Genomic DNA, 13,847 nt, shown 5'->3' on the forward strand with positions numbered 1-13,847 from the left:
CACTTAATCAGCATGAGTCCTGTGCTAATATAATGGCAATGGGTGGAAGGTTTTAATTCGGAGGTGGGCATTCTGATGGCAAGTATTATAGTAATTCCACATGATGGAGTCATTATTGATGTGTTATTCTTTTGATCTGTAATATCCTCAAAAGATTCTTCTTGTGTCAATATAGCAAAGTCTAGAATGAGGCTTTTAGGTAGTGACTTGACCTGGATTTGACATCATTAGTGGACCAATCCATTGATGTGTGAATGGACTACTGCAAGTTGAAACCCATTTGGAAAAAGTAGATCACTGGGAGGTGTGCCCTGGGAGAGTTTATTATCTCTCCTGACCCCATTTCTTTCTTCTCCTCTGCTTTCTTCTTCTCTTTTTCCTCCTCCTCTCTTTCTCCTTCCCAAATGTAATAAGTTAGAGCAGATTTTCTTCATTATGGTCCTGCCATCATGTTTCATCATTGACATCAGCCAACTGTCGACTGAATCCTCTTTGATTAAAAGACAAAATCAATCTTTCCTCCTCTATATTATTCTTGTTAGATATTTTGGTGATGACAACTAACACCTGACCAAAATCATGAATTTATCAAGATAGATCTTTATTATCTAAAATCCAAACCTATTCCACAGAAGAATCTTTTTTTTTTTTTTTTTTTTTTTGCGGGTCTGGGGATAGAACCCAGGGGCATTCAACCTCTGAGCTACACCCCCTGCCCTATTTTTTATTCTTTATTTTGAAACCAGGTCTCACTGAGTTGCCGAGGGCCTCACTAAGTACCTGAGGCTGTCCATGAACTGTGATCCTTTGGTCTCAGCCTCTTGAATGCTGAGATTATAAGTGTGCACCACCACACCCAGCTCCACAGAAGATTCTTGGTGCTTCTTAGTTTTCTCACACAGAAACATCTGAGATATATGGCCATTAATATTAGATTATGGAGAATACAGAATTATTACTCAGGAGCATCTCTAGAGCCATTATTCAAACACATAGAAATACTAACCTTTTGCTCAGTGATAAGTTGAATAACACTGAAGATGGGCTTCATATGCTAGGTGAGTATGAGAAAATGGAGCATTACCAAATACTCATGTCAGGTAGCTAGAATTGAATATGGAAACAATACTGGAAATAATATGAGAGATCTAAGAAAAAACTTAATGAATAAAAATATTGGGCTCCATATACTTCTATGTATTTTATAGCTATAATTAAGGAAACTAAAAATCTTAACTTAGACTCCCAAGACAAAGTTTCATGAAGAAAACACTAACCTTTGCAAATGCATCTTTATAAAAGAGAAAAGTTTCCACACTAAATAAAGATGGCCAGATAAAAGGCACCACCTTGTTTTCCATTCTTGAAAAAAGATTACTCTAGACCCTTCTCTGGAAGATAATATTCTGTTCCATGCTGTTTTCTGCTCCAGAAAGCGGCACCCTTTAGACATCTTTTTGGAAACATAGCCCACCTTTATTATAGCCTTCTTTAACATTCAACCCCCCCCCCACACACACACACACTTAACTAAATAAACCAGTTGTATTTTTTCAGTCCTGGTTTATATTCTCACTGATATCATTCAAAACAACTGATCATACAACTTAGAGGAAGAAAATTGTATTTGATCAGTTTTTGGAGATTTAGAGGATCAGTCCATGCCAGGTGGGTGTACAGAGCTCAGTAGATAGCAGCAGAAGCAAAGAGAAAGAGAGAGAGAGTAAGGCTTTTATCTCACATTATTGAGGCCAGTTGCAAGAAAAATAGAGAGGAGGAATCATAATTTCTAAGGAAACACATCCAAGGATTGCTTCTTAGCAATCCCCCCCAATATTGCTGTCTTGTTTTCATGATGGCTAGAGTAATATTCTAAATACAAAAATATAAGCATTACATTTCCTATTTAGTCTTTTCACTTAAATTTCTTCTCTTAGAAAGAGCAAGACTGTGGCAAGACTTTCTAGTAACATGAATAGTTACTGCAGAGTAACAGTCATAATTGTGTTGTTCTATTCTGGAATCCATTCTATTTATTGTCTGTTTTCCAATATCACACTAATTTTTATTACTATGGCTGTATCCTAAAATATTACTAAACAAGTCAATTTTGTGAAGGGGATAAGTGTGTGATGGAAAGGTCTTGACGTCTTTGCTATATTGAGTTTACCATGATATTTCTTTCAATTTATATAGCCTTCTGGGTAACTAAAATATTTTGTTTATGAAATTATCAAGGATTACATATGCATGTCCAGTTGTTTATTTTATGAACAAAATATAAAATATGATTGATATTTTTGTATTCACATTGCATTTTGTAGCCTTACTGAGCTTACTTAATTTTTTTCTAAAAGTTTTTGTATATTCTTTGAATTTTTTCATTGGTACTTGCTTTATGCACCATTTTAATTGTTTTATTTTTAACTGATTATTGTATTTAAAATGTGTTTCTTATACAAAACATGCAAACATCTTTTTAATATATTTCAGTGGTTATTCTAATAATTATTTATACTTAATTACTTTTTTGTGGTATTAGAGATAGAACCCAGGGCCATTCTACCTCCAAGCTACATCCCCCCAACCTATATTTTATTCTTTATTTGAAACAGGGTCTCACTGAGTTGCAAAGGGCCTCACTAAGTAGTTGAGGCTGACTGAAAACCCAAATCCTCCTGTCTCAACCTCCCACATGCTAAAATTACAAAAGTGCATTACCACGCCTGGCTTATATTTAATTTCTAATTAACAACATACAGTTAATATTTTTTCACTTCATTTTAATTTTTTATTTTATCTTTATTTTTATTTTTTAATATTTTTTATTGGTGCATTTTATTCAAACATCACTGTGGAATACAAGACTTGTGAGGGTATACAAACAGAGATCATCCAATTAGCCTTTATCCTGTCCCCGTCAAATTCCCTCCCTCTCCCTCAATCCCAAGCTTGATTTGGTGATTAACTTTGACACATTTGTTACGTACATCATGTGTTTTAAAAAGATTCCATCTTCCCCCATCCCATCCCCTCTGATTGGTCACCTTGATTGCTCTTCCATGGGGCCCTTTCTTCAACTAGCTTTCCTCCCATTACCCATTTCTTCCTAGTTTTTGCATATTAGGAAAAGCATCTGATTTTCCATTTTCTGTGATGTTTCTCTGTGTATGCCATATTGCAAGTTCCGTTCCCGCTCCTGAAGACTCCACTGGTAGCCTCACCCCCTGACAGACTCTGATCCCAGCCTCGCTGGCTCCAGCAACGGCCTTGCCTCATGGCAGGCCCCAATCTCTGCCCTGCTGACGCTGGCTTCAGTCTCACCCTCAGGAGGCTCCAATCCCTTCTTCAGAAGCTGCAGCACCGGCCTTGCCTCATGGCAGGCGCCAATCCCTTCACGCTAGGCCAGTCTCCAGCCTCACCCCTCGGCAGGCTCCAATCCCGGCTTTGGAAGCCTCAGCTCTGGCTTTGCCTCATAGCAGGCCTCAATCCTGGCCAGGCTGGTCCTGGCACCAGCCTCACCCCTCAGCAGGCTCCAATCCCAGCCTCGAAGGCCCCTGCACCAGCCTTGCCTCATGGCAGGCTCCAATCCCAGCCTTGCTGGCCCTGGCACCAGCTTCACCCCTCGGCAAGCTCCGATCCCGGCCTCATAGGCCCCTGTACCGGCATTGCCTCACGGCAGGTCCCAGTCCCGGCCTTGCAGGTCCCGGCACCAGCCTAACCCCTCGGCAGGCTCCGATCCCAGCCTCGAAGGCCTCTGCACCGGCCTTGCCTCACATCAGGCTCCAATCACAGCCTCGCTGGGCCCGGCACCAGCCTTTCCCTTCAGCAGGCTCCAATCCCAGCCTCGAAAGCCTCTGCACTGGCCTTGCCTCATGGCAGGCCCCAGTTCTGGCGTTGATGGCCCCAGCACCAGCTTCACCCTTTGGCAGGCTCCGATCCCTGCCTTGGATGCCCCAGAACCAGTTTTGCCTCACGGCAGGCCCCGGTCCTGGGCTCTCTGGCTCCGGCCGGTCTAACCCCTTGGCAGGCTCTGATCCCGGCCTCAAAGGCCCCAGCACCGACTTAGCCTCACGGCAGGTCCCGGATCCTGCCTCGCTGGTCTCGGCACAGGCATAACCCCTGGGCAGGCTCCAATCCCGGCCTCAGAGGCCCCAGCAATGGACTTGCCTCATGGCAGGCTCTGATTCTGGCCTTGCTGTCCCCGACACCAGCCTCACCTCTCAGTAGGTTCCAATCCTGGCCTCAGAGGCCCCAGCTCCGGCCTTGCCTCACCTTAGGCCCCGATCCCAGCCTCGCTGGGCCCAGCACCGGCCTAACCCCTTGGCTGGCTCCGAACCCAGCCTCGGAGGCCACTGCACCGTCCTTGCCTCATGGCAGGGTCTTATCTCGGCCTCACTATCCCCTGCACTGGCCTCACCCCTCAGCAGGCTCCGATCCAAACACCCTCTTCACCCAGCATGTTATCCAAAGTTCCCGATCGTGTGTTGTGGTAGCATTCTGCCTCTGGGGTTATTTCTTCAAAAGATCCATGTGTGTTGTTGCATCAGATCTCTGCCTCTCCTGAGTACTGGCCACTGTCATTGTCACTGTCTCCACCATCTCAGTTCTTTCCCAAACTCTCTTCCCACATTGCATGTTGTGCAGTATTCCTGAGCATGTGCGATGGTAGCATTCTACCTTTGGGGCAATTTCTTCAGAGGATCAGGTTGGGATGGATTAGATCTCTGCCTCTTCCAAATACAAGTCTCCACCACCCCTGCAGCTATGGCTGCCAACACCGCCTTCCTCCTAGGTCTCCGCTGAGCTCCCTCCTTACAGATGATGTCCAGGATTCTTAAGCATGTAAAGACGAAGCAGTCACCCTTCATGGGGAATTTTTCCAAAAGTTTCAGGTCAGTTGGATATGTTTTGCCTGTATCGCAGTCATCTTGACTCCTCTCTAGTATTTTTTCTTTACTTTTTCCTTTTTCTTTTTCTTTTTCTTTTTCTCTTTTTTTTCTTTCTTTTTTCTTTTTGGTGGTACTGGGGGTTCCTGGAAGCCTTCTACCTTCAGGCTAAACTCCCAGACCTATTTTATATTTTGTTTGGAAACAGGGTCTCTTAAGCCAGAGCGTCTGGCTTCGAACCTGCGCGATCCTCCTGTCTCTGCCTCCCAAGCGCGGGGATTACAAGCGTGTGCCACCACGCCCAGCTTTTTTTTTTTTAATAAGAGAAGGCAGTATGTGTAGTTTGAAGAGGTTGTGGGATCAGGCACTCGGTAGTAATTACTTTTTTCTCCCTTCTAAGAGTGGAGTCCCACAGTCTCACCATGCAGAACAGGATCTGCTGTTCTAATCACACCAGGGCCTGGCGCAGCATAGCAGTGCTGAGTTCTTTTTGTAAGCACGGCTTGGCTTCCTACCTTCCTGGGAGCAGGGCCGCCTGCCCCCCGACCGGCACCAGGCCTTTCCAGGAGCAGGCTGGGCTCCAGTCACCCTTTCGGACTGGGCATGCGGAGTAAGGCGCCTGCCCCCCACCTGGACCGGGCCTTCAAGGGCAAAGGGCACCTGTCCCCTGCCCAGACCGGGCCTTCAGGGGTGCAGGGCGCCTGCCCCCCACCTGGACCAGGCCTTCCGGGGAGCAGGGCGCCTGCCCGCCCCCCGCCCTTGATCTGGCATTCAGGGGCACAGGGTGCCTGCCTCCCGCCCAGATAGGGCCTTCCAGGGTGCACGCAGCACGCCTGACCCCCACCTAGACCCTTTTTACACTTAATTTTGAAATGTAGAAACTATTACAATACAGATTCATTACGTTGCCTCATTTATGCAAAAATATTACATATAACATAAATTCCTTGAAAGAACCATAAATAATGTTATCTCTTTTATTTTAATTATAAAACAAGCCAGGGGTGGTGATACATACCTGTAATGGCAGTACTTGAGAAGCTGAGACTGGAGAATCATAGGTTCAAGTAAAGTCCCAGCAAATAGTGAGATTGTCATCAACATAGACCCTCTTTTGAAATAAAAATAAAATAGGGCTAACAGTGTAGATTCAAGATACAATGGTTCTGGTTTCAACCCTCCCCCAATACTACAAAAAAATCAAACATATTTTTATTTTCACAGATATTTGCTATTTAACTTCTCTTCATTCCCAATATTTTAAATTTTCTTCTGATTTATTATCTCCAAAGAACATTCTTTAGCAATAAATTTATGCCCCATATATTGGCTAAAATTCTTTTAAGTTTCTTTTCTCTAATCATATATTTACTTCTTCCTTCTTGAAAGATGTTGTCATGAGATAATTATCTTGGAGCAGCAAGGATGTGGCTTTTTTTTTTTTTAAATCAGACTTATATGTTTTACTCTCTCTCTTTAAAATAGTCATGAAAAAGTGACTTTTCATTGAGAATTCCTAAACATCAGTATATGTATATGTAGATCTTCTCTATTGAGCTGGTTGAGTTTACCCAAGCAGACATCTCCAATGTTCTACCTGGGAATGTAGCCTCCAATTGCTGAGCAGCATCAGAATATGGTGAGCCTTGCTCTTCACTGTAGACTTAAATGAGATGAATGTACTTTGTTCTATCATACCTGTTCTATCATATTCTGTCTTTGGGGGTGCCAGTGTTTTGTGTATATACATATTTTTGTGATACAGAGGATGGAACCCAAGAACATTGTACCTCCAACTACACACCAAACCCTATTTTTATTCTTTTTTTTTTTTGGTGGTACTGGGGTTCCTGTAAACCCTTCTACCTCCAGGGTACACTCCCAGACACCTATTTTTTATATTTGTATTTGAAAACAGGGTCTTTTAAGCCAGTGAGGCTGGCTTCGAACCTGTGCAATCCTCCTGTGTCTACCTCCCAAGCGTGGGGATTACAAGTCTGCACCCCCACGCCCGGCTTTATTCTCTATTTTGAAACAGGATCTCACTGAGTTGTGAAGGGCCTTGCTAAGTAGCTGAGGCTGTCTACAAACCACAATCCTCTGGTCTCCACATCCCAAATGCTGGGATTATAAATTTGCGCCACCATGTCCAGCTATATATATTTTATTGGCACATTATAGTTGCACATCATAATGTAGATCATGTTGACAATGGCAAAAATTCACAGAGTACTTGGTGCCCCCCTGCCGGAGCCAGCCTGCAAGAATACAGGTTCTGAAGTGAGGCATGAGGATAAAGAGGTTTTAACCCTAACGTGGGGTACCCACCAGCCTACTATCTCTACTGGTTGACCCCTGTTCATGGGTCAATATTTCCTATGGGTCGACGACTATGCCTGGGTCAGTATTCTCTATCGCGCGGACACTCCTGGCCAATGCAGCTTCTGGGTCAATCTCGTCTTTATTGCGACTACGCCACCTTTGTTTTTCCAGAGGTTTTTATACACAGCTACAAGTCAATCAACATTCTCGTGCTATCACCACCAGAACACAATAAAGACCAGTACAAAACACATCACTACAGATAGGCCAATCAGTACCCTCGTGTCATCACCAACTGATCCTTTCTCAGACCTCTTTGAACTTTTCATAACCCCAAACCTTGTTGACTCTGGGCGAAAGTCAATCAGCTGAGGCAGAGACACCAATCTAGGGGAAGGCCTTAATGGCTCCCAACACCCCCCCCCCAGCCTCCCTATTTTCCTCCCTCCCTCCCTCCCAGTACTGAGTGTCCAGGTTAAAAATGTTATATTCACATGTATATACATAGACAAAGGTAACAATTCCATTAATTAACCTCAGCCTTCTTCCTACCCTACCCTTTCTCCTTGGCTCCACTAAGTGTCTCCTCCATTATCTGGAGTCCCACTGGTTCCCAAATACTCCCTACCTTGAATAAATTAAAGAAAACATATGTTCCTTCTCTTTCTGTGCTTGGCTAATCTCTCTTAACATAATGATCTTCAGGTCTTTCCATCATCTTACAAATGACAGATTTTGTTTTCTTTATTGATGAGTAGAATTACATTGTGTATATTTCCCATAATTTTGTAATCCATTCATCTGTTGATGGAGACCTAGGTTGATTTCACATTTTGGCTATTGTAAATTTTGCTGCTATGAGCATGGGTATGCATATGTTACTGTAGTTCTCTGATTTCAACCCCTTTGGAAAGATATCCAGTAGTTGTATGGCTGGAAGGGTGGATCCATTCCCAATTTTCTAAGAAATCTCCACACTGATATTCATACTGATTAGACTAGTTTGCACTCCCACCAACAGTGTAGAAGAGTTCAATGGAGCTTTAAATGGCAGAGATTTGGAGAAAGCTCAGTGGTCAAGATGACAAGAGAAAGACATACAAAGCAAAGAATCAATTATTACATTTCATGGAAAGATCTATTTGAAAACAATAAAAATGAAAAAAGAATCTACATAGAAATCCCCTGAATAAGCAGCAAGGAAATGAACAAAACCTAAAAGGCTATAAAAACAACCTGATGGAATATGTATGTGAAAGCTTAAATGGTTTGAAAAAAAAAAAAAACTCCACCTTGAAGATATCATATTGATAAGAAAAATAAACTATTTAGAAAAGGTTACTAAACCTATAAAAGCAAGTCATGATATTACTGTTCTTCAAATTCATTCAATATTGTGTTTTATTTTATATTTATGTTCATAAAACTTCTCATTTGTTATTTGTTCTATAGATAACTGCAGCTAGAGTTACTGTATATTTAACTTAGTATATTCTAATAAAATAATTTTGTTTGAGATATTTTATTATATAAGGACATTATCATATCATAAAATCACTATATTTTGGAAGATATAGAAAATACATAGAAGCTGGGCGTGGTGGTGCAGGCTTGTAATCCCTGCGCTTGGGAGGTGGAGACAGGAGGATAGCACAGGTTTGAAGCCAGCCCCACTGGCTTAAGAGACCGTTTCCAAATAAAAATATAAAAAATAGGTCTGGGAGTGTAGCCTGGAGTTATAAGGGCTTCCAGGAACCCCAGTACCACCACCAAAAAAAAATAATAATAATAATACAAAATACATAGAAATGTTAACTATAGATTATTTTGAGTTTTGGGGGAAAAGGTTGAATGTTTTTAATTTTCTGTTTTCTGTGACTTTACCACACATTTTTGCAAAGAACAACTGAAACTCCAAATGTTGAAAAAATTTATTTTTAAGGATCAGATGAAAACATAAGAATGATTTACATGTGATTCTAGTAAATTAATAAATAGAAATAATAATTTTATGTTAAAACAGCATGATTAATAAAATAAGTATTACACCAGAAAAAAATGTTTAATCAATTTCAATCAAGACGCACATAAAGGAGATATAGAAACATGTCTTTTTTCTCTTTTCTATTTTCTACTGATTTTTTTAATAAAGACCTGTTGATGCTGCAAAAAAATAAACATATCTTTATTAAAATCTCAATGACAACGATTTGCTAAAAACTTGATTAAAGTCAGGCCTAGTGGTACAAGATTGTAATTTCAGCATTTGGGAGGCTGAGACAGGAGGATCTGGGTTCACAAACAGCCTCAGCTACTTAGTGAGTGAGGCCCTTTGCAACTCAGTGAGACCCTGTTTCAAAATAAAGAATAAAAATGTCGGGCTGGGGATATAGCTCAGAGGCCCCTGAGTTCCATCCAAAGTACCACAAAAAAGAAAAAAAAACTTAATTAATTAAAATTTCTGATAAATTACCTAATTAATTCAAGAAAAATTAAAATATTCAAGGACTCATCATAAGTACAACATTGTTAAGCCAATTATAATAAAAAAAACTGTCTTTAAAAATGGCATGAAAATTCTAACTTTCAAGGTGATGATCATTTACACATAAGTATAGCCCATAATCCATATAAAACAAAGGATAAAAACTTTAAAATTAATCCTGTTTCCTATATCTAAAACAACAAATAATGTGTTATTCTCATATATGAGCACTCAGAGAAATTATATTTAAAAACTAGTAACCTAGTCCAAGGTAAATATACTAAAAAACCATTTACTATAATCAAATAAGACATATTAGAGGACACATATAAGGTGAATTAATATCATCAACTGTAGCAGAAATTGAATGAAAATGATATTAATCTTGATAAATATTGAACATATTTTTGTAAGTTCAATGATTATTTCTCCAAAACATGGTTTTTAAATTTTTATTGGTGCATTGTAGTCATAAATATTAATGAGCTAAAAATAATAGAGTCATATATGTACACATCACCCATTACCCCTTACCCAATTCCCCTTCCATACCCTCCCCTCTCTCCCCTTTTCTCCTTCTCATGTTTGGCTTAGTGATTGACATTGATATGATATGTCTGTGAATGTACATCTTGTGTACAAGAGAATTTTCCTATTCCCTCCTCACATTTCCTGTTAGTTCACCTTATTTGCTCACATATAGTAGCTCCTTCTTCATCTAGAGTTCTTCCAATGACCCATTTTCTTCCTACCTTCCACATACTAGGGAGAACATCCAATTTCTTACTTTTTGTGACTGACTAATCTCAATTAGCATAATGTCCATTTCCCTCTAAAAGATGAACTTGTGTTTGTTTTATGGGTGAGTAGAATCCCTTTGTATACATAGTCCATAATTTTGTAATCCATTCATCTGTTGATGGACATCTTACCTGGTTCCATAATTTGGCAATTGTGAATTGTGCAATTTTGAATATAGATATGATTGCTTTTTTTTTTTTTTGGTAGTTTGGTTTATATTCTTTGGGGTAGATACCCAGAAGTGGTATTGCTAGATCACATGGTAAGTGCCCATTCTTTTGCAGATCCTTAATACTGTTTTCCAAACTGGTTACACTAATTTGTAATCTCACCAACAGTGTATTAGAGTTCCCAGTTCTTCACATCCTTGCCAGAATTTGTTGTTTGTTTTTTGAATAACTGCCATTCTAGTTGGAATTAGGTGAAATCTCAGGGTAGTTTTGATTTGCATTTCTCTGATTGCTAATAATGTTGAGCATTTTTATACATTTATTTTTCACATATTTTGTCTATTCTGGACATTTTGTTGGTCCAAATGAACTAAAAGACTGATTTTTCTATGTCTATAATAAATTACCTTGGTAATTTAATGGGTATTGCATTAAATTTATAGATCAATTTTGGAAATATGGCCATTTTGATTATATTTATTCTACCTATCCATGAGCATGGAAGATATTTTCATCTTCTTAGATCTTCTTCAATATCTTTTTTTCAATGATTTATAATTTTCTTTGTAGAGCTTTTTTTATTTTGATTTTTGGTTAAGTTTATTCCTAAGTATTTTTTGTGTGGGATATCCTGAGTAGAACTGTTTTCTTAATTTCTTCTTCAGTAGATTTGTGGTTGGCATACAGAAAATATTTTAATTTTTTAAGGTTGATTTTGTATTCAGACATTTTGCTAAATTTGTTGATCAGTTCTATAAGCCTTTTGTTTGAGTTTGTTGGGTCTTCTAAGTGTAGTATCATATCATCTGCAAATAATGAAATATTGAGTTCTTCTTTCCCTCTGTGTATTCCTTTGATTTCCTTTTCTTGACTTATTGCTCTGAATAGCATCTCAAGTATGTATTTAAAAGATGCGGTGATAATGAACATCCTTGTCTTGTTCCTGTTCTTAGGGGAAATTCTCAGTTTTCCTCATTTAATATGATGTTGGCTGTGGGCCTATTGTAGATTGCCTTTATGATGATGAGGTATGTTTCTTCTATTCCAATTCTCTGCAGTGCTTTTAGCATAAATGGATGTTGGATTTTTTTCAAATGCTTTTTCAGCATCTATTGAAATGATCATATGGTTTTGTCTTTGGTTCTGTTTATGTGATAAATTACATTAATTGATATTTGAATGTTGAACCAGCCTTGTAGCCCTGGGATGAACCCTACCTGGTCATAGTGTATGATTTTTTTTGTGAGTGGTTTTAAATGTATGTTGCTAATATTTTGTTTATCAGTTTTGCATCCAAATTTATCAATGATAAAGGCCTGTAGTTTTCCTTTCTTGAGAGCTGTCTTTATTTGTTTTAGGTATAATGTGATGTTGGCTTCATAAAAAGTATTTGGAAAAGTCCCCTTTCTTTCTATTTCACAAAATATATTGAGAAATATTGGAATTAGCTTTTTTATAAATGTTTTAAAAAATTCATTTGGGAAACCATCTGGGCTTTTATTTGATGGTAGACTATTGATGTTTCAAACTCTCTGATTGCTATTGGTTGGTTTCGATTTTTTAAATCTTTTTGACTCAGTTTAAGAAGATTCTATTTATCTAGAAAGTTGTCAATTTCTTCTAAATTTTTTGTTCTGTTGAAGTATAGTTTGTCAAAGTAGTTTCTTATAATCCTTTGGATTTCTAAACTGTCAGTGGTAATATTTCCTTTTTTATCTCTTTGTATTTTGGTTTGATTCTCTTTTTTTGGTTAAGTTGGCTAGAATTTTATCTGTCTTGTTCTTTTTTTTTTTTTTTTTTTTAGAAACCAGCTATTAGTTTTTTTGATTTTCTGTGTTTTTTTATTCTATACTTCATTGATTTCTGCTCTGATTTTAAAAATTTTCTGCCTTTTACTGAATTTGGGATTAGATTGTTCCTGTTTATTAAGGGCTTTGAGGTGTGTCCGTAGGTTATTTATTTGATGACTTTTTTTGTTCTTGTTATTTAAGCACTCAGTGCTATAAATTTTACTCTTAATACTGCCTTCAAAGTCTCCCAGAAGTTTTGATATGTTGTATCTCTATTTTTATTTGTTTCTAGAAATTTCTTGATTTAACCCCTTACTTCTTCAATGGCCCATTCTTTATTCTGCAGTGTGGTGTTCAGCCTCCACATGTTTATTTGGTTTCACTGGGTCTTCTTACACTTGATTTCTAGTTTCATTCCAGTATGATCTTAAAAGACACACAGAAGCATATCACATTTTTTTAAATTTGCTTGTGCTCATTTTGTGGCTCAGGACATGCTCCATTTTGGAGAAAGTTTCATGAGCAGCTGAGAAAAATGTAAACTCTGCTATAATTGGGTAGAATATTCTACATGTGTCTAATAGGTTATTTGATTGATGGTATTTTTTAGGTCTGAGGCATTTTTACTGATATTTTGTCTAGAAGATCAGTCTAATGGTGTGAGACAGGTATTGAAGTCTCCCAGTATTAGTGTATGGAACTTATGTATGACTTAATGTCACAAAGAGTGTTTTATAAAAATAGCTTCACCTATGTTTGAGACATATATATTGGCTATTGTTATCTTCTCTTGATGAAATGTTAATTTTACCATTAAAAAAAATGACTTGCTTTGTCTCTTCTAATTAGTTTGGGCTTGACACCTAACTTGTCTGATATCATAGTTGCTACTTCTGTTTGTCTTTGAGTTCTATTGGCATGGATTATCTTGCTTTATCTTAAATTTGTTATTATATTTACTTTTAAATTAGGTTTCTTTCAGGAATCATATAAATTCTTGTTTTTAATCCATTTTGCCACCTTATTTTTTTATTGATGAGTTGAAGCCATTTATGTTCTGTGTGATTAATGAGAGATGGTTTTTAATTCCTAACATAATAAAATTTAACTTCTGTTTGAGGTAGTATTTATTCTTCTTTGCTTAGTTGTTTGCTGAATATAAATTTGTGTTTCTTTAATTCTGGCATGTAATACTTTTTCTTTGCAGTTAATCTCTTTGAGTATTTTCTCTAGTTCTGATTTGAAGACATACATTTCTTAAGCTTCTGTTTGTTCTGGAAGATTTTTATTTTCCCATCTAATTTGGGAGATAGTTTTGCTGGGTAGAAAATTTTTGGCTGTAAGATGTTTTCTTTCAGTGTTTTAAATATGTTATTTCAGTCCCTTATGG

The sequence above is a fragment of the Muscardinus avellanarius genome (genome assembly GCF_963383645.1).
Source record: "Muscardinus avellanarius genome assembly, chromosome: 2".
Taxonomy (NCBI): domain Eukaryota; kingdom Metazoa; phylum Chordata; class Mammalia; order Rodentia; family Gliridae; genus Muscardinus; species Muscardinus avellanarius.